This window comes from Phoca vitulina, unplaced genomic scaffold, assembly GCF_004348235.1.
Source record: "Phoca vitulina isolate PV1807 unplaced genomic scaffold, GSC_HSeal_1.0 scaffold41, whole genome shotgun sequence".
Classification (NCBI taxonomy): Eukaryota; Metazoa; Chordata; class Mammalia; order Carnivora; family Phocidae; genus Phoca; species Phoca vitulina.
Genome location: NW_022589744.1, coordinates 1,749,709 through 1,776,224, shown reverse-complemented (window position 1 = coordinate 1,776,224; position 26,516 = coordinate 1,749,709). Strand labels below are relative to the sequence as shown.

Genomic DNA, 26,516 nt, shown 5'->3' with positions numbered 1-26,516 from the left:
AAATCATACAGAGCCCATAAGAAACAAAACAAAACAATAAGCTGAATTGGAAGGACAGGTTCCTCCTTGGCAGTAAGTGTCAAATTACATTGTCTCCTGTCTGTGGATGAAACCGAGAACTGTGCTCTTGCGGGCTGCCAACCCCTTACTTGACAACCACTACAAAAATTTAACAATAAATGAAACTGACAGCCCACCTCACCAGATTGGGAACACATCTGAACTTCTACAGAAAGATAGCCCGTCCAGAGTTCATTTTCCTGGAGGCTTGGTCTACAGCAACACCTAATGAAAACAATGATGGGCACATACTTACTTCCAAGGCATTTGTAGCCTGCGCTCTGATTCCAATCTCACCGCAGAACCGGAGATCAATTTTCACATCTTTTCGCTAAATGGGTAGGATGTGAAATTACTCCCATGGACAATAAGCATTCTCAGGGACTCTGGTAATGACGCAGCTCAGCCCAGCAGAAAGGAGGTACTAACAAAAAGCATACAGACAATTGGTTACCATCCATTTCCCCTGGTGCTGGCATATGTAACTGCAGTAAAAATTGAGTTCTTGGGTAAACCTATTCCTTCCCAATCCAACCAGCAGAACACAGCCAGCAGGTGATTTCTTCTCCGGCAATCTCTGGAAAGTTCGTGTATCCCAGTCTGACCAGAGCCAGGATTTACAGGCTGAGAAGCCAAGGGCCTAAACTCTGGTAATTCTACAGATGAACGTCCTCCTCTCTTCTCTCCCCTCCCCTTTTTTTATTCTCCCTTTGTGTGCCAAATGACCTCTTTCACAAGGGACCACAGTAAACAGCTTCTTTATGATTTCCATCTTTCAAGGCTTGACTTCTGTGGGATGCTTAGACTGAAGACAGCTCCTCCTTCTTGCCTCCTTAGTGGTTTTGTCTCAAATGCATCAGTCTATGTAACAGACATGAAGAATGAAAACAAAGTAAGCCACCCCCAAGGTGGGTAGGACCCAGGCAGAAAGCCTGATAAAGTAGGGATGTGAGAGGTACTGCTCCATGTCTCCAGACCTCAGATTGTCTTGCAGCTACCAAAAGCTGATCCAGCACCTCATAATAATGGTAATGAAACATCGTTCTCAGGAAGGTGCCCATAAGGTCAACTTCCTTACTGCTATAAGAATGATTTATTTCCTCTAAAAGATTCCATCTAATTCAACCACAAGTAAATTTAATAAAAAGCACTTTATATGCTTATATAAATATAACTTCAGTAGGAAGTGACTGTTTTGACAGTTTGACAATGAAGGTAATAGGCAACAAGAAAACAGTTCTCGTGAAGTACATAGAAATTTGGATTAAAAAAGTTATAAGATCAGGTTTACCTTTTGGAAATTCTAGTTAAGTTGAGATCTGAGCAGTCAGTCTATCAACAGAAAGGCACATTTCTTTCATTCCTTTGCCTGTCTGAAGTTAAAAAAATAATAAATAAAATGTTCCTATCCATGTTTGCTATCAAAGGATTTCCTTTTTTGCAGTCCCAGAAAACCAGATAGGAGAAGAAAACCAACATTTTCTGAGTGTCAGACATTATGTTAGGTACTTTGTATATAGTATATATTTCATAAATGTTATCTAATTGAATTTTTCACAACACTGAAGAATGATTAAACCCCAGGGTTTTTGGCTGCTAAGCTTGAGCTCCTCCCTCTGTATTCCATTACAGTGCACAGAGTCTAGTCCCTATCTGCCACCATACATAGTTACCAACAAAAATTTTTTTTCTTGTGATAACGTTTCAAGATCTATTCTCTTAGCAGCTTTCAAATGTGAAATACAGTATTAACTATAGTCCCCATGCTATACATTATGTTCCCATGACTTATTTTGTACCTGGAAGTTTGTGCCTTTTGACCCCCTTCACCTGTTTCACTCCCCACTGCTGACCTCTGGCAAGCACCAACTTGTTCTCTGTATCTATGAGTTTGGGTTTTATTTTGCCTTTTTTGGTTTTTGTTTGGGTTGTTTGTTTGTTTGTTTTTTAGATTCCACATATAATTAAGATCATTTAGTATTTATCTTTCTCTGACTTGTTGCGCTTAGCATAATGCCCCAAGATCCATCCAGGTTGTCATAAATGGCAAGATTTCCTTTTTTATAGCCGAATAATATTCCATTGTGTATATACACCATATTTTCTTCATTCATACATCAGTGGACACTTGGGGTGCCTCGATGTCTTAGCTATTCTAAATAGTGTTCTTATGAACATGGTGCATATACCTTCTTGAGTTAGTGTTTTCATTTTCTTTGCATAAATACCTGGAAGCTGAATTGCTGGATCATATGGTAGTTCTATTTTTAATTTTTTGAGGAAGCTCCATACTGTTTTCCATAGGGGCTGCACCAGTTTGCATTCCCACCAACAGTGCACCAGGGTTCCCTTTCTCCACATTCTCCTCACACTTATTTCTTGTCTTTTTGATAAAAGCCATTCTAACAAGTGTGAAGTGCTATTTCATTGTGGTTTTGATTTGCATTTCCCTGGTGACAAGTGATGTTGAGCACCTTTTCACATACCTGTTGGTCATCTGTATGTCTTTTTCGGAAAAATGTCTATTACATTTTCTCCCCATTTTAAAAATCAGATTGTGTTTTTGCTATTGAACTCTATGAGTTCTTTATATATTTTGAGTATTCACCCCCTTAACAGATATGATCTGCAAACATTTTCTCCTATTCAGGTTTTTTCTTATTTTTCTTTTTCTTTTTAAGATTTCATTTTGTTGGGCGCCTGGGTGGCTCAGTTGGTTAAGCGACTGCCTTCGGCTCAGGTCATGATCCTGGAGTCCTGGGATCGAGTCCCACATCGGGCTCCCTGCTCAGCGGGGGGTCTGCTTCTCCCTCTGACCCTCGTCCCTCTCGTGCTCTCTGTCTCTCATTCTCTCTCTCAAATAAATAAATAAAATCTTAAAAAAAAAATTAAAAAAAAAAAAAGATTTCATTTTGTTGATGTTTTCCTTTGCTATGCAGAAGCTTTTTAGTTGAATGTAGTCCCATTTGATTTTTGCTTTTGTTGCCTTTGCTTTTGGTATCAAATCCAAAAATATTTTCATTGCCAAGACCAATGTCAAGGAGTTGCCTGCCTATGTTTTCTTCTAGGAGTTTTATGGTTTTCAGGTCTAACATTCAAATATTTGACCTATTTTGAGTTAATTTTTATATGTGGTGTAATACAGTGGCCCAGTTTCATTCTTTCACATGTGGCTCTCCAGTTTTCCCTGCACCATTTGTTGAAGAGACTCTTTTCCCCACTGTCTATTCTTGGCTCCTTTGTCATAAATTAATTGACCATATATGCATGGGTTTATTCCTGGGCTCTCTGTTCTGTTCTACTGATCTATGTGCCTGTCTTTATGCCAGCACCATATTGTTTTTTAATAATAATTTTAAAGTATAAACCTCACTAATAATCACAACTTAAAAACACATGTTCTTTACTTAAATTTGGTTATTCCATGTGGTTAAGGTTTTGTCAGACAATACATTCATACCTGTTTTTATATGGAATGGCAAAGTTGCAGAACTTTTCTAGAAAGCTACTTGACAATGACTTCATCCAGTAATCCCACCCATGGAAATTAATCCTAAACAAATAACCAGTTTATCATGCAAAAGCAAAAAATTTGGAAACAACATAAAAATGACCCAGACCAGAAAAATAATTGAATGTATGATGGTAGATTCATTAGATATAATATGTAGCCATGAAAGTCATGCTTTAAAAAAAAAATTTCATGATGTATACATAGTTCAGTATAACATTAGGTTAAAAAGCAAGATACAAAATTATATACAGTAGAATTTTAATTTTGTACAAAGTGAAAATAAGCAAAAATATTAACAGTGATTTCTCTCCAGATGGTAGAATGAAGGTGATCTAAATTTTTTCTTTTAATTTTCTGTGTTTATTATAATAAACATTTATTACTCTTATAATGAAGATTTAAAACATTTTTTTAGTGAAATAGTATGAGGGGAATTCCTGAAAACTTGCTTTCTTTTTTTTGTTGTTGTTGTTTTTTTTTTTTTTAGATTTTTAAAATTTATTTCTTTGACAGAGACACAGCGAGAGAGGGAACACAAGCAGGGGGAGTGGGAGAGGGAGAAGCAGGCTTCCCGCTGAGCAGGGAGCCCGATGCAGGGCTCGATCCCAGGACCCTGGGATCATGACCTGAGTCGAAGGCAGACGCTTAACGACTGAGCCACTCAGGCGCCCCGAAAACTTGCTTTCTTTCTTCACTACTACCAGCACAAAATAGGGCTATTTCTTATAGAGTTGATCAATTAAAAGGCATTTATTATCAATGATAGCCAAATTATGGGAATGCCTGGGTGGCTCAGTTAAGCTTCTGCCTTCGGCTCAGGTCATGATCCCAGGGTCCTGGGATTGAGTCCCACATTGGGCTCCCTGCTCAGCGGGAAGCCTGCTTCTCCCTCTGCCTGCCGCCCCCACTGCTTGTGCTCTCTCTCTCTCTGTCAAATAAATAAAACCTTAAAAAAAAAAAAAAAAAAAAAAAAAGCATTTATTGGGCTGACCACTGAGTTATATGCTACTAGGGGCAAAATAAAGGAACATAAGTCACAGTCTCTGACCCCAATTAGCTTAAAACTCAAATGAAGAATTTCTCCTGAGTCTCTATTTTATGTGTATATAAGTGATGAGAAGTAAATACACAACCCCTGCAAAATGAATCTTTTCACCACTGTTATGGCTGTAGGATACTTGCTTCTATATATATTGTAAATCTCAGAATTCTGATCTTAATCATTGTTCCCCCATGACTGCTCTGCTGTCTGTTTGCTCCTCCTTCCCCTGTTGTTTGACATCTGTTCTCTCCAGACTCCTTCCTAGCCACACTTTCCCCAAATACATATGGCGCCCCATGACTTCCGTTAGCTGCCCGGTAATGTAAAACAACACATATCCACATTTATCAAATTGGTTGACAGTGCTTGTTTATATATTTCCTTTTGTCAAGAATAGTGAAGGGTCTGAGATTTCCTCCTACTTGCAAATTAAGAAGTTAGCCTATCACTGTTTCATGAATGCTGACACAAGGCATAAGACTACTGGGTCAGAGACAAAAAACTTTATTACTCATGGCAGATCAAGCAGCATGAGGTCCATAATTCCACTGAACATGCCCCACCCCCCACACCCCCCCTCCCGCCCGCCGAGTCTTAAAGAGTGGCACACACGAGCCCAGGTAGATGTTGTGCACACAGATTTGTTTCAAGGCTGAGGACCCTGAATTTAGGGAATCTGAATCTTTTAAAATGGGCTACAAGTGAACCTGCCCAACCTTTGCCCTGGTGGGACACATTATATTATCATACTTGACGGTAAACAAACCTGCCCTTTTGCTCTATAAGGGGATACAATCTTTATCTTCTAAGGCTCTTTAACTATATAAATATCCTTGAAAAACTAGATGGGACAAAAGCTATCAGTGGGTCTGATCACATAACAGGGAGAAACATGGGAGATTATGGAGGATTGTCTCCCAGCATCTTTTCCAACATTTTGGGGCAACATTTTATTTTGATAAAATTGAAAACTTATAGAGAAGTTCCAAGAATAGGGCAAGGAACTTCCTTATACCCCTGTGTTGGCCAATTAGGTTTTGCCTCTTTTTCTTCCCCCCCCCCTTCCTTTCCTTCTTTTCCTCCCTCCCTCCCTTCCTTTCTTTCCTGTATATATCCAATTTTCAGAGCAACTTGAGAATAAATTGGAAATGTCACATGATGGAAGTTTGTCCCAATGTTGATGATATTAAATATGATCACTTGAGGGCGCCTGGGTGGCACAGTCAGTTAAGCATCCAACTCTTGGTTTTGGCTCAGGGTCATGGGATGGAGCTCCCCCCCCAACCCCCCGCATCATGTTCCACACTCAGCGGAGAATCTGCTTGAGATTCTCTCTCTCCCTCTCCCCCTTCTGCTCATGCTCTAATAAATCTTTTTAAAAACATATGATCACTTGGTTAGATGGTGTTTGCTCAGTTTCTCCACTATAAAGTTTCTATCTTTCCCTTTGTGAGTAGTAATTTTTTGAGAAATACTTTGAGACTATGTAAATATGTTGTTTCCCATAAAAAAATTTACCCACTGGTTTTAATAGCCACTGATGACTATATAACACCATCATTTCTTCTATGTTCATCAGTTGCCTTGCTACTATAAAGAACTTTCTCTGGGGTGCCTGGGTGGCTCAGTTGGTAAGTGTCTGCCTTTGGCTCAGGTCATAATCCTGGGATTGAGCTCAGCGGGGAGCCTGCTTCTCTTATGCTCTCTGTCGCTATCTCTGTCTCAAATAAATAAATAAAATCTTTAAAAAAAAAAACCTTTCTCTTCATATATTTCATTTATTTACATCAATATGGACTCATAGAATTCTTTTTTATTGAACAGGTTATAATCTATCACTACCATTATTTACTATGATGCTCCAATTGTCTCTGATTTGGCCAATAGGAGATCTTTCAGGCACTCTCTAGTGCAACAAGAGCTAGGCTCATCTTGTAGTTTCCCTATTTCAACCATGGAATTAGTCTTTTCCCCAGTGGCTCCTTTCAGGGGGAAACATTTTGAAACCAAAATCTTTACTCTTAGTGTGTTCATTTCTAATGGTGTGATACTGTCTCTAGGCTCTGACAGGAAGCACACACACACACACACACACACAATCATGAGTTCATGTTGATATCCAGTTCCAAACCAACACTGGTTTGGATACAGTGTTGGATACATCCTTTTTTTTCTTTTGAGATATAATTGACATGTAACATTATATTAGTCTTATGTACAGTGTAATGATTTTATTTCAAGAAATGATTACCACAGTGAATGTGGTTAACATTCATCACCACATAGTTACAAGGTGTTTTTTCTTGTAATTTTTAAGATCGACTTTTAGCAACTTTGAAATATACAATACAGTTTTTACTATAGTCACCATGCTGTACATTACATCCACAGGACTTAATTATAACTGGAATAACTTAGAACTTATATCTTACAACCTTTTGACCCCTTTCACCCCACCCCACCCCTGCTGCCTCTGCAACCACCAATGTGTTCTCTGTATCGGAAAGATGTATTTTTTTTTTTTTCACATCCTTTCCATACTAACTGTTCTTTATAGTAAGAAGTCTGGATCTCATTATCCTGAATATTTTTACTCATTTGCAATAAACAGAAAAAATGTTCAGAATTGCTAACCTATACCAATGTGAAAAGCAAACCTACTAGAGTTCAAAATTGTTTCTCCTATAAGGTCAAATTTACATAAAATGAAATGCACAGATCTTAAGTACACAATTCTGTGAATTTGACAAATACATTCATCGATAAGATCTAGAATATTTGTCACCTTGGAAGTTCCATTATGTTTCTTCCCAATCCATCCTACACCCTTTCAGGCTACTACTTTCTGATTTTTTCACCACTGATTACATGTGCCTGCTCCAGAGTTTCATATAAATACAACCATACAGTGTGTACTCTTTTGTGTCAGGCTTATTGTGGCCAGCATAATGTCTAAAAGATTCATCCATGTTTTTGCATATTATCAGTAGTTCCATTTTATTGCTGAGTATTCTTCTATTGCACGAATATACCAAAGTTCTAAAAATCCATTCTCAGGAGTGCCTGGGCGGCTCAGTTGGTTAAGCATCTGACTTCACCTCAGGTCATGCATGATCTTGGTGTCCTGGGACTGAGCCCTGCATCAGCCTCTGCACTCAGCAGGAAGTGAGTTTCTCCCTTTCCCTCTCCCTCTGCTCCTCCCCTGCTCATGCTCGCTCACTCACTCTCTCTCAAAATAAATAAATAAAATCTTTTTTAAAAAAAATTCCATTCTCCAATTGATGGATATTTGTACGGGTTAGTTTTCTATTATGAATAAAGCTGCTATGAATATCTTTGTTCAAGCCTTTTTATGGACCTCTAGTTTCACTTCTCTTGGGTAAATACCTAGGTGTGGAATGCTTAAAATCATAGGATAAATGTAAGTTCAAATTTGTGAGAAACTACAAACTTTTCCAGGATGGTTTTACAATTTTATGCTTCTGTCAACAATGTATGAGTGTTCCAGTTGCTCCAAATTCTTGCCAAAGTTTTGTGTCATCAGTGTTCACAATTTTAGCCATCGTAGTAGAACTATCTCACTGTGGTTTTTGTGTTTCCCTGATTAACTATGATGTTGAATACTTTATATGTTTATTGGCCTTCTGGATATTTTCCTTTGGAAAGTGTCCATTCAGATCTTGTATCAGTAATGACATTTTTTGTAAATTGAAGTATAGTTGAGACACAGTGTTAAATAGTTTCGGGGTACAACATAGTGACTTGACAACTCTATACATTATGCTATGCTCACCACAGGTGTAGGTACCATCTGTCACTATAGAATGCTGTTGCAATACCATTGACAATATTCCCTATGCTACCTTTCATCCTGGTGATGCATTTATTCAATAACTGGAAGCCTGTATCTCCAATTCCCCTTCACTCATTTTGCCCATCCCCCACCCCCCATCCCCTTCGCTCTGGCAACCACCCCTTTATTCTCTCTTATTATGGGTCTGTTTCTGGTTTTTGTTTTTTGTTTTTTGTTTTTCGGATTCCACATATAAGTGTAATGGTATTTGTCTTTGGCTTATTTCACTTACCATAATACCCTCCAGGTCCGTCCATGTTGTTGCAAATGGCAAGACTTCATTCTTTTATATGGCTGAGTAATACTCCATTCATCTATTGATGAACACTTGGGTTGCCACCATATCTTGGCTATTGTAAATAATGCTGCAATGAACATAGGATGGATATATCTTTTCGAATTAGTGTTTTTGTTTTGGGGGCTAGATACCCAGTGGTGGAATTACTGGTTCATATGATATTTCTATTTTTTTTTTTTTGAAACCTCCATACTGTTTTCCACAGTGGCTACGCCAAATTACATTCTCACAGTGCACAAGGGTTCCTTTTTCTCTACATCCTCTCCAACACTTGTTACTTCTTGTCTTTGATGTTAGCCATTCTGAGAGGTGTAAGATGATATCTCCTTGTGGTTTCGATTTGCATTTCCCTGGTGGTTAGTGATGTTGAGCATCTTTTCACATGTCTGTTGGCCATCTGTGTGTCATCTTTGGAAAAATGTCTATTTAGGTCCTCTGCCCATTTTTTTAATCAGATTATTTGGAGGGTTTTTTTTTTTTTTTTTCCTGCTGTTGTAGGATGTTCTTTAAATATTTTGGATATTAACCCCGTTTTGGATACATCATTTGCAAATATCTTCCACCATTCAGAAGGTTGTTTTTTTGTTTTGCTAATGATTTCCTTCACTGTACAGAAGCTTTTAATTTTGATATAGTCCCAATAGTTTATTTTTGCTTTTGTTTCCCTTGCCTGAGGAGACACATCTAGGAGAATGTTGCTAAGGCTGATGTCAAAGAAATTACTGCCTATGTTTTCTTCTAGAAGTTTTATGGTTTCAGGTCTCACATTTAGGTCTTTAATCCATTTCGAGTTTATTTTCGTGTATGGTGTAAGAAAGTGTCCAGTTTCGCTCTTATACATGCAGCTATATAGTTTTTCTAGCACCGTTTATTGAAGAGACTGTCTTTCCCCCATTGTATATTCTTGCCTCTTTGTCATAGATTGACCATATAAGCATGGGCTTATCTGTGGGCTCTCTGTTCTGTTCCTTTGACCTATGTTTCTGTTTTTGTGCCACTACCATACTGTTTTTTTTATATTTTATTCATTTAGAGAGTGCACGAGTCGGGGGGAAGGGTAGAGGGAGTGGGAGAGAATCTCAAGCAGACTCCATGCCAAGTATGGAGCCTGATGCAGGGCTCAATCCCACAACCTAGAGATCGGGGCCAACCCTGAGATCTCATGACCCTGAGATCTCATGACCTGAGCCGAAATCAAGAGTCAGACACTTAATCGACTGAGCCACCCAGGCGCCCCAGTTCCATACTCTTTTATAGCTGTGTGTAGTATATTTTGAAATCTGGGATTATGGTATCTCTAGCTTTGTTCTTCTTTCTTAAGATTGTTTTTGGCTATTCCAGGGTTTTTTTGTGGTTCCATACAAGTTTTAGGATTATTTGTTTTCTAGTTCTGTGAAAAATACTATCAGTATTTTGATAGGGATTGTACTTAATCTGTAGATTGTTTTGGGTAGTCTGGACATTTTAACAATACTATTTCTTTCAATTCATGAGCATGGTATGTCTTTCTATTTGTGTTGTCTTCACTTTCTTTCATCAAGGTTTTATGGTTTTCAGAGTACAGGTCTTTCACCACCTTGGTTAAGTTTATTTCTAGGTAGTGAACTCTTTTTGGTGTAATTGTAAATTGGAATGTTTTATTTCTCTTTCTGCTACTTCATTATTAGTGTATAGAAATAATAGATTTCTGTATTTTGATTTTGTATCTTGCAACTTTGCTGAATTCATTTATCCTAATAGTTTTTTGGTGGGATCTTTAGGGTCATTCAAATCTTTTGTTGTTGTTGTTGTTGAAGAGTTTTATTTTAGAGAGAACACGAGTGCAAGTCGGGGGAGGGAGAGGGACAAGCAGACTCTGGGCTGGGTGTGGGGCCTGGTGCGGGGCTGGATCTCATGACCCTGAAATCATGACCTGAGTCAAAATCAGGAGTCAGACACTTAACCAACTGGGCCACCTAGGTACCCCTGTTCGTTTTCTAGTTCGTAAAGGCATAGTTAGGTTGAGATCTTTCTTGTTTCTTTATGTAGGTGTTTATTGCTATGAAATTCCCTCTTAGAACTGTTTCTGCTGTATCCCATAAGTTTTGGTTGTGTTTCCATTTTCATTTGTCTCAAGATTCTTTCATTTTCCCTTTAATTTCTTTGATCCATTGGTTGCTCAGGAGAGTGTCAACTTCCATGTATTTGAGTTTTCCAGTTTTCCTCCTGTTATTGATTTCTAATAGTATACCATATGGTCAGAGAAGATAGTTGGTATGATTTCAGCCATACTGAATGTGCTAAGACTGGTTTTGTGGCTTAATATAGGGTCTATTGTAGAAAATGCTTCTTGTGTAATTGAGAAGAATGTATATTCTGCTAATACACAGATAAAACGTTCTGTATATTTTTGTTAGGTCCATTTGGTCTATGGTGTTGTTCAAATCTGCTGTTTCCTTTTTCTCTGTGTGGTAGATCTATCCATTGTTGAGAGTGAAATACTAAAGTCCCCAACTATTTTTGTATTGCTGTTTCTCACAGAGCTGAAAGGAGAAATATTTTGCTTTATATATGTAGGTACTCTGGTGTTGACTGCATAAAGATGTACAATTGTTATATCTTCTTGATGGATTTATCATTATATAATGACCTTGTCTCTTTTTACCATTTTTATTTTTTTTTTAACATTTTATTTGATAGACAAGCAGGGGGAGTGGGAGAGGGAGAAGCAGGCTCCCTGCTGAGCAGGGAGCCCAATGCACGGCTTGATCCCAGGACCCTGGGATCATGACCTGAGCCAAAGGCAGATGCTTAATGACCGATCCACCCAGGCGCTCCTCTTTTTACCATTTTTAAAGTCTGATTTTTTTCTGGGTTACCATTTGTTTGAAATATCTTTTTCCATCCCTTCACTCTCAGTCTGTGTGTATCTTTAAGGCCAAAGTGAGTCTTGTAGGCAACTTTCATTAGATTTTTTTTTTTAATCCATTCAGCAATTCTATATTTTTTGATTGGAGAATTTAATCTATTAACATTTAAAGTAATTACTGATAGGTCAGGACTCATTATTGCCAATTTGTTGTTTTCTGGCTCTTATAGCTCTAGTGTTTGTTTCACATTCAGTTGTCTTTTTTGTATGTTTTGATGCCTTTTGGTATCAGTAAGTTTTGACCTCTTTTATCATGTTCTTTTTTATAATTACTACAGGTTTTTCTCATTACCATGAGGCTTACATAAAATATCCTGAAATTATAACACCCTATTTTAAAGTGATAATTTCAATAGCATGCCTAAACTTTATGCTTTTACTTCTCCTCCTCACATTTTAGTTTGTTGATGTTAGAATTTACATATTTTTCATATTGCATAACCAATAACAGATTATTGTAGTTATGGTTATTTTTAGTACATTTGTTTTTAACTTTTAAACCAGAGTTGCAAGCTAATCACACACCACCATTATCATATTATAGAATCTTTGACTATATATGTTTTTACCGTTACAGTGAGTTTAAACTAACTAATGTTTTTATAATGTTAATTAGCATCCTTTTACTTCCACTCAAAGAACTCCCTTTAGCATTTCTTGTAAGGCTATTCTAGTGATTATGAACTCCCTCAGCTTTTGTTTTTCTGAGAAAGTCTTTCTCTCTCCTTCATTTCCAAAGGACATTGTTGCTGGTTATAGAATTCTTGGTTGACAGGTTTTCTTTAAATATTTTTTTTAAAGATTTTATTTATTTGACAGAGAGAGACACAGCAAGAGAGGGAACACAAGCAGGGGGAATGAGAGAGGGAGAAGCGGGCTTCCCACGGAGCAGGGAACCCGATGCGGGGCTTGATCCCAGGACCCTGGGATCATGACCTGAGCCAAAGGCAGACGCTTAACGACTGAGCCACCCAGGTGCCCCGTGATCTTCTGCATCTTGAGGGTGGTTTAGAACATGGTTGTTAGGGTCTGAGAACACTGGGCTTTGCACCTATGTGGCCCAGGGCAAGTCAATGGACCTCACTGACTTCAGGTTCCTCATCAGAGAACTGGGAATAATGACACTTCATAGAACTGTAGTACCCTTAACTGGAATATTCTAGATAGAGTCAACGGGGAACCACTGATGGTGAGCCATTGAACAGTCATTGTGAGGTGGGCTGGAGGACTCTTTAAGACATCTGTCATATCCCAAGCAGCAGAAGCATTACCTTTTTTTTTGAGAGTGAGTGAGAGTGAGAGAGAGAGCATGAGTGCATGAGCAGGGGGGAGGGGCAGAGGGAGAGGGAGAAGCAGACTCCCTGCTGAGTGTGGAGCCTGACATGGGGTTCAATCCCAGAACCCCGGGATCATGACCTGAGCTGAAGGCAGATGCCCAATGACTGAGCCACCCAGTTGCCCTTTCTTTCAATATTTTAAACATATCATCCCATTCTCCTCTGGCCTAAAATGTTTCTGTTGAGAAATATGCCAAGAGACTTATGAGGGTACACTTGCATATAACTATTTTTTTCTCTTGCTGCTTTCAAAATTCTTTGACTCTTGACAATTTAATGTATCTTGGTGCTCAGGCTCAACCTACTTTTTGGGTCCTTTGGGCCTCATGAATCTTGATGTCCATTTCTCCAGATTTGGGAGTTTTCAGCCATTATTGCTTTAAATATTCCTTGTCCCTTTTTCTTCTCTTCCGGGCATTCTTATTTCTTTTGTGTCCCATAATTCCTGTAGGTTTTCTTCATTCTTTTTCACTTTCTTTTTGCTCCTCTGAATGGATAATATCAAATTTTCTGTGTTCTAGGTCATTGATTCTTTCTTCTGCATTGTTGAGTCTGCTTTTAAAGATCTCTATTGAATTCTTCAATACATTGTATTTTTCAGCTCTAGAATTTGGGGTTTTTTTGATGGTTTTTATTTCTTTAAACTCTTTCCTCATGCATCGTTTTTCTAATTTCGTTTAGTTGTCTGATCAGTAAATAACACTTTTTCACATGAACTGCATTATGGCAATGAAACTTTATAACTTGGTAAAAATCAAGTGTACTGTCACTTTAAAAGTAACCTAAAGGGAAAAACTACATTAACAGAATCAGTAAATTATATTCCACTTGATAAATTCCTTCTTTTGGATCCTAAGTAGGTAATATTTTTCTAGTTATGAATTCTTTTCTGGGATGTTTAAAAGGCAAACTTAAATAGCAAAAGGAAAATATTCAAAAACTGAAAAAAAGAGGCTATTACTTTGTGGCTTTGCTATGAAACATGCTTGATAAACTCTACCCATGAGAATTGCTAGTTGTAGGAGTGTTTGTGCTTTTACAGTGAAATTTGCCACATGAAGATGGGGGAATGGGGATGTCCAACTCACGTAGCTTTTTGAAAACTAGCAGACTCACCAAGATGTTCAGGAAATGGTGTCTTTAAATATGAAGACATAAACATAAATAGGAAGTAGAGAGAAACACCCCAGTTTAGGAAACGGCTGGTATAGGTCTGAATCCTGGCTCCCATTGCCAGCCAATTCTAACTCCTCTGAGCTTCACTTTCCTCACTTTATAAAGTAGTGGAACGAATCCCTGAGTAGCAACGTTGTTCTAAGGATTAAATGAGATTAAATGTGGGTGCCTGGCTGGCTCAGTCAGTGGAGCATGTGACTCTTGATCTCCAGGTTTTAAGTTTGAGCCCCACAGTGGGTGTAGAGATTACTTAAAAATAAAATCTCTTTTAAAAATGAGATTAAGGGGGCACCTGGGTGGCTCAGTCAGTTAAGTGTCTGCCTTCGGCTCAGGTTGTGATCCCGGGGTCCTAGGATTGAGCCCCATGTGGGGCTCCCTGCTCAGCAGGGAGTCTGCTGCTCCCTCTCCCATGCCCCCTGCTTGTGCTCTCTCATGCTCTCGAATAAATAAAATGAGATTAATGAGCACCTGGGTGGCTCAGTCGGTTGAGCATCGTACTCTTGATTTTGGCTCAGGTCAAGATCTCAGAGTCCTGGGATGGAGCCCTGTGTCTGGCTCTGCACTCAGCAGGGAGTCTGCTCCCTCTCCTTCTGCCCCTCCCCCTGCTCGCTATCCAATAAATAAATCTTTAAAAAATTAAATGGGGGCACCTAGGTGGCTCAGTTGTTAAGCGTCTGCCTACGGCTCAGGTCATGATCCCAGGGTCCTGGGATCGAGCCCCGCATCAGGCTCCCTGCTCAGCGGAGAGTCTGCTTCTCCCTCTCCCACTCCCCCTGCTTGTGTTCCTTCTTGCTGTGTCTCTGTCAAATAAATAAAAAAATTAAAAAAGATTAAATGTTAGTGACTTGTGGTTAGGAATCAGGCCCCATCACCATGTGGGGGGGGGGATGTTTTCTTTCCTGCCTCCCTCCACTCTTAAGGGGGGTAGTGTGGTCTCAAAGAGCATGAGTTCTGGTGTCAGTTGGACTCTAGCTAGGAATCCTGACTTTGCTACTAAAAACTTGTGATCTCAGCTGAGCAAGTTAATGTCCCTGGGTCTCAGAGATAAGGACACCTACCACATTAGGTAAATGTGCAGAGTAAATCACACGGTTTATATTTAGCTCCTACCATAGCAAGTGATAGGAGATATTCAGTATACACTATTTTGCTACAACATGTGTCCCTTAAATGGGAATGACCTCACATGCCATAGGTCAATAGGGAATTAGTATAACATGAAGTCATGTTGGTTCCTATGTAACTTTTTTCTAGCATCTTAATGTTTGAAGCAACCAGAGGTAAGCCTTCTCACAGTAACTGACTCTTTAATAAGAGGAAACTTTTAGCATTCTATGAAGGCCTTTAGGAAAAGCTGAGAATACACAGAGCTGCCCTTGTTACCTGCAGAAAAGGACTGATGTAGGGACTTTAAGAATCCCCATGTAATCCTCCTGGGAAGCTTTCTGAACAAGTGAAAATGCAGATGAAGTGGTGAAGACATTTCCCTTTAAACCAGGAGAGATTAGTAAACACCACTCCTTAAATCCAATGTTGAATTGTGATGCAACGGTCCCCATTAGGAACTAAGGTCCTCCAGGACTTCTATTCCAAAAGCACCACAAGAAGCCCCCAGTTCAAGGCCAGAATGCCATGTATAGATGTTTGTGCAGTTGAGGTTTAGCGGAGCTCACATTTTGTTTTTATTTTTTTTTAAAGATTTTGAGAGCTCGCGAGCACAAGCAGTGGGGAGCAGCAGAGTGGTGTGGGGCGGGGGGGCGGAGCAGGCAGCCCAGTGTGGTCTGCATCCCAGGACCCGAGATCATGACCTGAGTTGAAGGCAGACGCTTCAAGGACTGAGCCACCCAGGTGCCCCCATTTTGTTAGTTTTGACAAAGTTGCATGGGCTTTGAGTGTGGTCTACCCCAACCCAGTTTTGTCCCCATCAGCCCACGTTGTAGACCATGGGAGCTTCTCAGGAATAAATAGATGATGTGACAACAAAGACATCCGTATCTCTTTCCCTCCAATGTTTCTTAGGCACTTACTGTAAAAAAAAAAAAAAAAAAAAAAAAATCGAAGCAATCTAAGTGTAATAGTGAAAACAAAGGCTCATAGTTACTGGGTGCTCTTTACAAATTAGTTAGCTCACTTAATTCTCAAAACAACCCTGTCAACTACAGGCTCCCTAGGACCCATTCTCTAACTGCAGAAACGAAGGCTTACAAGGAACATGAGTAATGGGAGGTTAAGTAACTTGCCCAGGTCACCCAGCTGGAAAGTGGTAGAGAATTAAAGCCTCTGATTTTTCTATGCATTTAAACACATCGTATTGTTTTTATTTAGTCAGTTTTTTTTAACATAAATGAGAATTATACTTACATTGTTTTTTTAATTTACAGGCATTGCTCTATCAGAAAGCCAAAGTAAAGGGAAGCTGTTGATAATTCACAGCTATTTACATTTCACAAGACTCGTATTCATTCCAAGAAATCAGGCTCATCAATTATTTGCATTTGGTAACATGTTAATTATACAAATAATTAGCCGTGAGACTAGACATGAACATGAAAGTATAATGAATAGTTTTGCTAATTGCTCTTTTCTGTCATGGACAGTTCCTGAAGTATTAACAGCTCCCCTATTCGGCTTGCTAAATTCTCTTTTCACTTCATGGAAAAGTCCAAATCAGGGACAACAATTAGATTTTCTCTGTCATGCCAGCCCTAACCCAGTGATTACGACTGTTGAAAGCACTATGTTGTACTGTCTGGGCCCCAGGGGAAATCACATGGTGATTGATGGGTCTTTGCATCACAGGTGAGTGTGGGTTGGCAACAGATAAGCCAGATTTTTGGCCATCTCTGGCCTGAGTGTTGAGAAATTTATTTCAACCTTAGGGGTCATAGGATCATTTCCGCACCCCCTAACAATCCTACAAATGTGCTGTATTCTGGGGTGGAGATACGAAAAAGAATCAGATGTGGATTCTGTCTTCTAAAAAGAAATGCATAAATGGCCCTACATAAATTTAAAAGTGCTAAGTGCTCTAAAAGTAATAGATGGTATGACATAAGGGATCAGAGGAGAGAATGGATTATTTATAGTAACAGGGAGGCTGGGGCAGAGATGGATCAAGTGTCCTTTCTGAGGTAGGCCTTAATATATAGAAATGGGGGGCAGGGGTGAAGTGAGGAAGGCTCAGCTTTTTTTCCATTTTTGGGCAGATGATGAATCACCTGCTATAATGAAGGAAGCATGTACAAGGGAAGAGTTCATGGTAGCTGGAATGTAGGAAAATAAAGGAAGGTCAAGTTGGGAAACAGGGGCAGGCCCAGGTTGTAAAGGGCCTGGGAACACCAGATTAGGAATGTTCTAGAACACTGTCTCTCAAGAGGTGTGTCCACAGGATATTCATACTTTTTTACGTAACTAAAGGATCCTGCTGTGAACGATGTTGGAGGAACACTGAATTAAAAACAAACAAGTTTCTATGCAGGAGTTTTTAGAGCTTTTAAAACGCTAATGTACACTATGAATTTCCAAGAGGGACTTGCACTATGCAAAAATCCCAAACTTAGTGATTGTAGACCTTTCTTGGAGCACCTCGTGAGATTAGTGTTCTTCAGGAGCTCTATGAAAGTAATGGCCATATAGTGGTGTGATACCCAGAGTACACATTCAACTTTCCCTGCCAATTGACCAACTGACTGATCTTTTAGAAACCCCTGATGTTGCAGGAATCGGGAGAAAATTTGCCCTCAAAGCAGCATCAACCCCCTCCCTCCCCGATTCCCCTGCTGCTTTACTGTTACAAGAATCTGCCTTCAGCTGCTGCCCTTTTGCCCCCCACTTTAGCCAGGCCCTGTTGCTCTTATTCCTGGAACTCTGTTGTTCCTGCCCTGATAAAATTTTGCCTTGTTTCAGGGCTCTGATGGTGCCCTGTTTTGCATCTCCCATCTGTCATCCTGCATCCCAGACATGCTGCCTGCCCTTTCCTCGGCTGCCTGATGCCCCTTGACCCCTCCCCAGCCTGCCTGTAGGCTTTCTTTACTGCTGCCCTGACCTCTACATACTTTGAGTGCTTCTGATCCTTCTGGTAAACCTTGAGATGTTCCCATCTTTAGCCACTTGCTGCTCTGGGGTGCCTGGCTCCCACAAGATATCTGTGTGCTACATTCTGGGGGGCTGGGCTCATGCATGCCCAATAAACACCCTTCTGCCACTTTTGCCAGTTATGGTGGCTTCTAGGTGAGATTCCATAATTCTGCTTGGGAGGGATGAACAAGCAGTCTCTAAATTTAACATCATTTAATTATCCCAGGTGGAGGGGGAAAAAAAATCGCAGCAGTGACATGTTTAGAGCTGCGCTCCCAAGAAGCTTCTGTTGATTGGGCAAAATCAGGTGGGATCACACAACAATCTAGAAGGGGGAGTGAAATCTCTAAATGTTTAGAGAGTGCCAGCCTGTATTAGGTATTCAACAAGAAGCCAACCGTGGTGCGATTAGATGAAGCTGGGTGAGTGGCCAAAACTTGGCTGGGAATAAGAGCGTGACTGGCAGGGCAAGTACAAACTGTAGATGATGAGATGCTGCCACTATGAACCAACTGTTTTGACCCCAGAAAAGGGTTCTTAGGATTGATGGTAACAGTGTGCAGCAAAGACTCCGGCCCCAAAAGGCCTACCAATTTTTGGAAACGGTTAGGAAGAATGATGAACAAAAATACGAAGAAGATATTACCTTACCTTTGAAAAGAATGTGCAGTTCTGGTTGATGCATTTCAAGAAAGGAATAATGGAGTTCACAAGGTATTTTAAGTGATCAGGGGTCTGGAGGGTCTTCCGTATAAAGCCAGGGTGGAGGCTGATGGGGGATATGCTCCAGTCTAGAAAATTCTGAAAGGCACGGAGAAGGTGAACATAAACCCAAACCCACTTATCAGAAGTAGGAAGTATTCTGAGATAGTCTCAAGGAAGTAAGACAATGTTACTAAATGTATGGAACTCATTACCCCCCCAAGAGGTAGCACAGGCTGAAAACAGAATTGGCTTCAAAGCTGCTTACATCACGTTGTGGCCACTGGAGCTGTCCTAGGTTCCTGAGGGAAATCTGATTGTTGTAGATAATAGGGAGGCCACATGTGTCTTCCTAAATACAGCCCTTAGCCTCACCCTCAGCACCCGTGGCTGGACCACACCTGCCAATCTTACTTTTTAAAAGTATTGTCCTCTGCTCAGGGGCCTACCTACTCGAGGTGCTAGTCTATACCTTTAATCCTTTTAATAATACTGCAAGAGATAATTACCCCGTTTCATAGAAGAGAAACCACTCAGGTTAAGTAACTGGAGGAGCTGGGACTTGGAAGCCCAGGCATATTCTTAAAGACAGTACTGACTCTCCTCTCTCACGTGTATGCTTTTCTGTACTTCGTCTAAGTCTACCACCCCAAATTCCTAAAATGGGGGTTTTTGCCCTTTGCTCCCTGCTGGAGAAAAATGACCTCAGTCATTCTAGGACTAGCACATTTGTTCCTATACCTTTACGGTTCAAGGTGCCCCGCTGGAGAGAGGGGGACAGTTAGTTAGTGTCCTGGGGCCGAGACAAGAAGGGGAACGGGAGGGCCTCATAGGGGTCAGGCATTTTGAGTGTTCTGACAGGTCATTCTCACAACACCCATTTGAATTTCCATTTGGCGTGGAGGAGACTGGGTCTCAGATTATGTAACATGCCTGGGAGCCCATGCATAGGCAATAGACCCAGTCTGTGAAACTAAATCTGGTGCCAAAGTTGCCTCCCTGGAAGGAGCGACCATTCCATCTCTGTTCTCTTATAACCTCCGAGCTCACCTCCATTACCACGAACCACCGAGGACTCTCTGTTCTACACCTTTGCTAAGTCCACTGCTGGTAGGGGTGGAGTTCTGGGCCATACAGAAATTCAGGCTGGAATTGTCGAACAGATTGTGATCAGTCCCAGCCTTTACCTTGTCAACGTTTTTCCTATAGTTAAAAACCAGCTATAGTGCTGGTTTTAACAAGACAGATGGATATTCTGATTGCTCTCAGGGTTTTTCAACCTCAGCATATTGATATGTGGGCAGGATACTTCTTTGTTGTTGGGGGCTGTCCTGTGCGTGGAGGATGTGGAGCAACATCCCTGGTCCCTAGACCACCAGCCCGCAGTATCATCCACTACCTAGCAGTAACCTCCCCCTTCCCTCAGCAGTTGCGACAACCACAAACCTTACCAAATGTTGCCTGGGATCACCCCTAGCTGCAAACTACCCTAAGTCAAGGGAGCTAGATGGTATCCTTACCTTTCTGCCAAAAACCCAACCACCCTCCCCACAGTGTAAGCCCAGGAGAGGTGGCCCAGTGACACCTGTGGGTGGGGCTGGGCTTCTCCGGTTTGGGGGAGGGCATGCAGCGCAGATTGCTGGCCCTGTACTTACTTGATGCCCCCACGAGACGTGAAAAATGTAGAGCTTTCAATGTGCAGATGGCTCGCGCTGCTTAATTACCAGCCGAAAGCATGCTAACATTTTCCTCCCTCGCCCTGCCTGCAACAGCCCTCCAGGAGCAGTCGAGCCATTAACAACGGGGAGCGGTTGCCCTTTTCCTGCATCCTTATCACACACTAATTATTTTATTCTAAAGAGACAAAGTAGAGAGAATGTAACATAGGATTCTGACGACAAACACACACAAAAAAAACCTGTCTGCTTTTCCTAGTGACTAGAGCATTGGAGCTGGTTGCTAAGCAACTGGGAAACTGCAGACTCCTGTACTGGCCATGCTGGTTTCGGAAATGAGCCATAAAAGGAATTCCCCAGTGAGAAGGGATCCCATACCCTTGCCTGGTTGTCATGGACACCATACCTAAGTGATGGGTCCTGGGTTACAGGCCCTGCCTCAGAAAAAGTGTTGCCCCTGCTTAAGGCTCCACTGGTAGGAGAAAGGTATGGAAACCTTCTGCCCCTGTGTTCTCCGTGCAGGCACGTCCGTCCGAGCCACTCCCTCTTCCCCACGCTTTCCCCCTGAAAGCGAGGTCTGAATCTAAGTGGTTGAGACATTCTGTCCAATTTCAGCTCTGCTTTTATTTAGTATGTTCCAGTCTTTGCTCAAGTTGGAAGGGAGTCTGCAATCTGGAAAGCAAATTTTTAAGCAAGAAAAGATGCCTCGGGTGGCAGGCTGTCTGTCTGTCTATCATCCACCCCTGTTTGGGGGCCACACAGCGCCAAGATCAGGCACAAGGGCAACTCTCTATGTTCACACGTTCTATTGGAATTTTGCAAAACAAGAGAGATGAGCAGGGAAAAAGACAATAGCCATGACTCCAAAATGAAATTGGCATGTCATGCAGAGCGTAGCACACAATAGGCCACTGCAATTGTCAGAAATTAGAAACAGACTTCAGATAATAGGAGTGCAAAATGTGAGGCACGTATAAAGATGTGGAGCTTGAAATACAAAGATGTGCAGGTTAACTGGGCTTCCTGTGCTCGACAGTAGAACACATAGGCCTGTTTGTTGTAACATCATTGATCACCTCCTCCTGGATGAGAGGCTTGGGACACTGGACGCTAACCCCCAAGTCTCTTAGAGGAGGAGACAGACCCAAAGAACAGCAGTGATTTGCTCAAGGTCATAGAAGACAAACCTTGCTGAAGGGTGATCTATGAACGACAACTGCGCATTTTTAATATTGCTGCATAACAAGTTACCCTAAAATTTAGCAGCTTAAAACAACAGTTATTGTCTTACAGTTTCTGTAGGCTGGAATCCGGAACCTCTTAGCTGGGTGCCTCAGATTTCGGGGATCCTTCACAGACTTCATCAAGATGGCAGATGGGCTGCAGTTATCTTGAGGCTCGAATGGGGTGGACCACGCACATGGTTGTCAGTAGACCTCACTGGTCCTCACTGGCTGGAGACTTCAGTTCCTTGGTACGTGTGCCTCTCAATAAGGGCAATTTACAGCAGAGCAGCTGGCTTCCTCAGAGCCGAAGAGCACCGAAGATGGAAGCAGCAGTCTTTTTTAACCTAAGCTCGGAAGTGTTAGCCCATCCTTTGTATCCTATTCATGAGAAGCCAGTTACTAGGTCCAGCCCATACTGAAAGGGAGGGGGTTCCATGACAGCATGGATCCAAGGAGGTGGGGACCATTGGGGGCCATCGCAGAGGCTGCCTACCACAATAATCAAGTGTGCTTCCTGGATCCAAACTGTGAGCAGGAGAGACTAGGGGTGGAAATCGGGCTCCTAATTAGGCCTGGAACATGGGTGAGGGCAGAGCAAGGGTGTCTAGAAAGGGGCAGCTAAGGGTCGCTAAAGGGAGTAGACGAGAGGCAAATAGGAGGAGAATAGCCGAGAAAGGCAAGAGAACCTAGTGAATGGGGACAGAGAAGGGGTGGGAGAAGGGAAGTGAAATCAAGGACAAAATTTCTAAGAAAGCAGGATGGAGAATGAACTGGAAGAGTAAGAGGGAATAAAGACCAGGGAGCGGGGAGTAGGAAGAGGAGGGAAAGAGTTCAGAAGCCAAGAGCTTGAGCAGACAGTGCAGGAGAGCAGGGGGAGGAGGGAAGGGTGGGAAGCCATACAGAAGAGGTAGAGAAGCGGGGAGGTATTGTGCGGCAGAGGTAGCAACTGGGGAAAAGAACATGGACAATAATAGTTATCGAGGGCTAAGAATTTGACATGCATTACCTCCCTTAGTCTTCATGCCAGCCACCACTGTAGAAGCTATTTACAGGATTCTAGAAATGGGGAAATTTGATTTTAGGATCAAGTACCTGCCCAAGGCTGCACAGGCAGGAAGTAGCTGCAGGTGGGTGGTGGCAGGGCATCCTCTTGCCAGGCAGCTGACCTAGGCCTCAGTCATCTTGGTCAAGGGGGGCTGAGGGGTAGAGAGTCTAGTCCCGTAACTATACATGCATCTCCTCTCCTGTCTCTTGATCCCAGGCCCCTGGAGCCCCATGTCCCAGCACAGATTTGGGAGGCTGCATTCCTTGCCAGTAACAGTAGCTTCATCACACATGAGGTGCAAGGTGAGTACCTCATTTTATCATAGGGACCCACAAAATAAAACTCCTCTCCTACACTGTATAGTTATTTCTCTACACGTGCATTACTAAAAGCCATGAGGACACCATGTCTCGTTCTTCAAACCTCGCACTCTGCCTTGTACTGTCTTGAGGAAAACTCAAGATAATTTGTGGAACCAAGCATTTACTTCTACTGAATCTACTGAGAAATTCTGCCTTATTAGCTTCACAGCAAAGAGGGAGAAGACGGGCTCTTCCCCTTCGGGCCAGCTCTTCACTAGCTGTTTAATTTTGGGCAAATTACTTAACCACACTGGAATGCAGTATCCTTATCAGTTAAACAGACAGGTTGGCTAAATGATCTTTAAAGTCTTTTCTAGCTCTGAAATCTCACAAATTACATACCAGGGACTGGAATTAGGAGTCCAAGCGGAAATGGTCAATGGATCTGATACAGATCCAGGCTGCCACTTAGGCAGACTTGACAGAGAAGTGTTCTGAATTCTGTTTGGCCAAGATGCCAATCCATCAATATGCTTCTCCAGGGAAGCCCAGCTCCACTCATTTGTGGCATCTGTGTGCAGTACTGACTCCAGAAGCTTAATTCTCCTCCTCACCAAATTCTCTCTCTCATGCTATGTGAGGAACTTAGACTCATCAACTCTCCAAACAGCAAGACGCCAACTGGGGCACCTGCCAGACTGACATTAGGGATAAACAGAGGTTCCAGGGTTGCCAAGAGAATGTCATGGGAATTAGGATGCCTGGGTTTAATCACACTTTTCAGTTGTTGTTCGGAGCTGGTACCTAAATAAAGGACAATATCACATACCTCTGTTTGGCCCCTGCTCTTCTGGGCAAGTTAGAGCTGGTCTGCCTCCCACACCAGGGTCCACAAGGTACCCAGGGATAGGTGAGCACTTTTGAAAAGCATCTAAGGGGTAAGCATATGCTATTCCTGGAAATCCACTGAGGGTGGATCAAAGATCATCTTGAGAATAAAGGCTGTATATATATTCGCTTCTGTATCTTCCACCCACTGAAAATGATGGATGGGAGCATTTTGAAAAGGGTTGAGATTAATCCATTGGTTGTGGCCGCTGGTTACATTTCTTAGTATTTCTTCATAAAGAAGATATTTTGAGGGGTATACTTTACTTTCCTAATAATGAATCTCTAAAAACCTTAAAAACAAAACAAACAAAAAAAAAACCTCTACACCCATCATGGGGCTTGAACTCACGACCCCAACATCGACAGTCCCATGCTCTACCAACTGAGCCAGCCGGCACCCCAAAAATCTTTTTTGATTGGCAGATAATTCATGTAGAAGACACACCAGTAAGAAATAGTCATTTTAGGGACGCTCAGGGGCCTCGGAGAGCCCCCACCTCCTCACATGTGCTCTGAGACACTAAGCATAGCAGATGCGTTGGTGTCCTGCCCAGAGCTGTTTACATTTCAACCATTTACATTTGGCTTGGCTTCCAACTGCCAGCACTTATTATCCAAGAGTTTTCTTGGATTTCAGGAGCCCCTGCCCCTGTAGAAGGTAGAAGGGCTGGGAAATTAACACCTCTTTCCCTGAATGCAGCCATCACCTAATGACCATGGGAGCCCACGGATAAAAAGCCCGGGCTCCCACACCTTCAGGCAGTATAAAGCCGAGGTGTGCCTTCTCCACTGCCTCCCAGAGGTTCCCAGCAGGATTGAGCACCACGTGCCCGCCATGGTGCCCTCCATGTCCTTGCTTGCATGGACTTCCCTTCCCTGTATTACTTCCGACCCCCCTGCCTGTGTTTCCTGGCATTACCTCCCTAGTAAGCCATTTGCATGTAAACCCTTAGCTCAAGGCCTGCTGCTAGGGGAACCCCAACTTCTGCTAGGGCCATAGGAAGGAACAGAGAAAAATGATTGTTTTTTTCAGAAGAAGGATTTCTGTAAGTGTGTGCTTCCCACGGTGCACGGAAGAGTTTCTTTACGGCTCATTACCTACCTTTACAGAAATGCTATGGTCAGACGTGCTGCCAACTACAGACCAGAGAGAAATAGAGACGAAGCCTCTCTGAAATGGTCCTGGAGGCTCCTAGGAACATTGCCTTGATTTGCAAGATTTGTTTACTTACGACTTTCCTCCGGAAAAATGCAGCATGCTTGAAGTGGTAACCGAGTGCAGCACCCTTGAGACTCATGTCTGTGGAGTCATCCAGAAAAACATGCTGACTGGGGACAAGGGTCTTTTGAGAAGCCACAGTGCTGGAGCTTGGCGGGGCCCGCACCGGCTCATCTGGTTTGACTCCAGCAGCATCTGGTCCTGAGGCTGCCCCAGTGCCGAGGAGCTGGGGAGGGGAGAGCAGAGACACCATAACTCAGAGGGCAACTGAACAGGAAGCCGCTTACGGCATGTGGGCTCAATTTTCCTCAAAAAGCTCATAACTTGTCAAAAATGGCACTATGAACCCAAATTATAAGATAATTGTATTCAGTCCCAAATTTAACACAATAAAGGTTATTTGCTCTCATGCCCTAGCAACCATCTCATGGGGTGGGGAGGGGAATACCATACAAAAACAAAATGTAAACTCGCAAAGCAGTAATAAAACCAGCACACAACTATTCATTTCAAGTCTATTTTGAAAAGCCTTTGATAATACCAGTAATTCCCTATAAAGCTTCTATTCTCTTGCCACAATTCCCTTCTGGAGATCAAAAAAGGTTTTGCTGTTCTACAGCCGTTCCTTTTACAGAGATAAAGTCCACTTTATTTCCCAATTTTAAACATTTGTCATTCTTAAAAATAAATAAATAAATAACCGAAGTCCCTGACCACCTCTATGCAGCTAAGCCTGCCACATAGACGGGGCTTAGTGGCAACAGCAACGTGAATCCTCCTTGTGTTGCACAAGATTCATTTGATGATCTTAACAAGGTGCTTAAATGTAACCCAAGAGCTTTGTCCCCAAGATCTAAAACATTTCAGTGAAAAGAAAATTCAATGGTCTACCCCTTTCCAAATACTCTGACCCTTCCTAGCATCCAGGTTGGGTGGTATCCTCCCTTCTACGTCCTGGGTGACCCCACAGGGGCTGTGCAGTTCTGCACGGTGTGACTGGAAGTCTGCCTACAAGGGAGGAAGGGGCTTGCGGCAGTCTTGGTTGCAAGAACAGAAATCTACTTAGGCTCCCGTAAGAGGGCGATGGGTGTAAGAGCTCACGGACCCCAAGGAGAGCTGACTGATCAGGCCTCAGGAAGAGTGGGAGCAAGCAGTGGTTTTTGCAGGAGGGTGAGGTGGCAGACGAAGGG

At 42.0% G+C, this 26,516-nt stretch overlaps 2 long non-coding RNA genes across 2 annotated transcripts; one reads left to right on the top strand and one right to left on the bottom strand.

The window, feature by feature from the left end:
* Positions 1–21,095, bottom strand: LOC116647984. The gene is made up of 3 exons (XR_004302427.1): positions 20,623–21,095; positions 18,917–19,066; positions 1–484 (listed from the first exon to the last, which is right to left on the bottom strand). It is a non-coding gene; the product is annotated as an uncharacterized LOC116647984 (long non-coding RNA).
* Positions 21,096–21,857: 762 nt separating this feature from the next.
* Positions 21,858–26,130, top strand: LOC116647983. The gene is made up of 3 exons (XR_004302426.1): positions 21,858–22,117; positions 23,131–23,216; positions 25,218–26,130. It is a non-coding gene; the product is annotated as an uncharacterized LOC116647983 (long non-coding RNA).
* The last annotated feature ends 386 nt before the right edge of the window (positions 26,131–26,516 follow it).